We start from the raw sequence: 2,500 nt of genomic DNA, 5'->3' as shown, positions 1-2,500 counted from the left end.
AAAATCCAATCCACCTTCATTAATTTTCCCAGAATTTTTCGAGGTCGGGAAGTATTTGTTTTAATTTTCCTACCATTAGAAATCGAGTAAATCCGCAAAACTAGGAACCGGCCCGGAATGACCCCAAATTCAGTGGGCAGCCTCATAAAAATATGGCTGATTTTACTGGATTGGTTTCATGTGGAAAGCACGACGTTTTCTTGTAGGAATGCGGGAACCCCGGCAGCTCGCCTGCCGCGGCCAGCGACGTCGGGGACGCTGGCCTGCGCTGTCGAGCCCGCGAGGGCTGTCTCCGCGGCAGGCCCCCCCTGAACGGGGCACGACAGGCCACCGCGCTGGCTCGTCCAGCGTCGACAGTCCCTCGTCCAGGTTTCAGATCGCGCCAAGTCGAACCCATGACCTGCTCAAGCCATCGTGCGCTGCCGAATTCGCATCTGCGTGTAGGCTGCCATTCCACGCGGCAGCCCCTGTTTTCGTCAGCGTGCCCCCCTGACGAATTTTCCTGCCTGGCCCAGTCCAGCGTCCAGCCCCTGTTCGTCGAAAAATCTGCGCTGCTGATTTTCCACGACGAGCCTACTTTCGTCAGCGTGCCCCCCTGACGAATTTTCCTGCCTGGCCCGGCCAGTCCAGCCCCTGTTCGTCGAAAAATCTGCGCTGCCGATTTTCCACGCGGCAGCCCCTGTTTTCGTCAGCGTGCCCCCCTGACGAATTTTCCTGCCTGGCCCGGCCAGTCCAGCCCCTGTTCGTCGAAAAATCTGCGCTGCCGATTTTCCACGCGGCAGCCCCTCTTTTCGTCAGCGTGCCCCCCTGACGAATTTTCCTGCCTGGCCCGGCCGGTCCAGCATCCAGCCCCTGTTCGTCGAAAAATCTGCGCTGCCGATTTTCCACGCGGCAGCCCCTCTTTTCGTCAGCGTGCCCCCCTGACGAATTTTCCTGCCTGGCCCGGCCGGTCCAGCATCCAGCCCCTGTTCGTCGAAAAATCTGCGCTGCCGATTTTCCACGCGGCAGCCCCTGTTTTCCTCAGCGTGCCCCCCTGACGAATGTTCGTCGAAAAATCTGCGCTGCCGATTTTCCACGCGGCAGCCCCTGTTTTCCTCAGCGTGCCCCCCTGACGAATGTTCGTCGAAAAATCTGCGCTGCCGATTTTCCACGCGGCAGCCCCTCTTTTCGTCAGCGTGCCCCCCTGACGAATTTTCCTGCCTGGCCCGGCCGGTCCAGCATCCAGCCCCTGTTCGTCGAAAAATCTGCGCTGCCGATTTTCCACGCGGCAGCCCCTCTTTTCGTCAGCGTGCCCCCCTGACGAATGTTCGTCGAAAAATCTGCGCTGCCGATTTTCCACGCGGCAGCCCCTCTTTTCGTCAGCGTGCCCCCCTGACGAATTTTCCTGCCTGGCCCGGCCGGTCCAGCATCCAGCCCCTGTTCGTCGAAAAATCTGCGCTGCCGATTTTCACCGACGAGCCTACTTTCGTCAGCGTGTCCCCTTGACGAATTTCCCTGCCTGGCCTGGACAGTCCATCTTCCAGCCCATGTTCATCGAAAAATCTGCGCTGCCGATTTCCCCGACGAACCTGCAGCTGCACAAATCTGCGCTGCCGATTTCCCCCCCTGTCGGCATGGCTGCCGCTGCCCCGATGTCCAGACCAACAGTCTTTTTTGTCGACTTTGCCGATTTTGTCCGCGCTGCCGATTCCAACACTACCCCCTGCATCCAAACCAGCATTGTTTCGTCAGCTCTTCCCCTGACGATTTTAGCCCTGTAACAAACAGTAGGCCTCCAATCCCGCCAACGGGAGCCAAGTTGATAGGGAAGAGAATTGAATGACGCGCCTGGTCCTCGCACCCCGCCACCCGAGGGGCCTTTTTCCCGGCAGCCTCTGAAAAACTCTAGCTTTCACGGTCCTCGCCGCCCCTCACCACCATGGCAGGCCTCTAATCCCACCCATCAGCAGTTGTAGCCGATAGGGCAGTGATTTGAATGACGCGTCGCGGGCCGCCGGGTCATCTCACCCGGCCATTAATTGGAGCGTTTTTGGCTGGCCGAGGATGGGGGGATGGATCTCTTCTTCCGAAAAAGCAAACAGTACATCGGGAGTTATGTTGACGGGGCATGGAATTGAATGACCCGTCGCGGGCCGCCGGGTCATCTCACCCGGCCATCCCGGGGAGCGTTTTTCCCGGCAGCATCGGGGAAACTCTTGCTTTCACTGCCCGCTGCCCAAGTCCCCACTCGCATCGGCCCCCCGCGCCAACAAGCCAACGCTGCCGAATCGGCAGACACTGCTGCCGAGTCTGCCGACACTGCCCCGCGGGCTGCCACTGCCCCAGTGTCTAAACCAGCGGTCTTTCTCATCGAGCCTTGGACTATCCAGTCCGTCCTGACTCATCGCCAGCACCTGCTGCCGATTCTGCCGACTTTGCCGATTTTCTCGGCGCTGCCGATTCCAACACTGCGCCCACCGTGTCTGAACCAGCGCTGTTTCCTCAGCGTGTCCCCTCGACG

This window comes from Populus nigra, chromosome 2 (assembly GCF_951802175.1).
Source record: "Populus nigra chromosome 2, ddPopNigr1.1, whole genome shotgun sequence".
Taxonomy (NCBI): Eukaryota; Viridiplantae; Streptophyta; class Magnoliopsida; order Malpighiales; family Salicaceae; genus Populus; species Populus nigra.
This window is presented reverse-complemented; position numbering follows the sequence as displayed.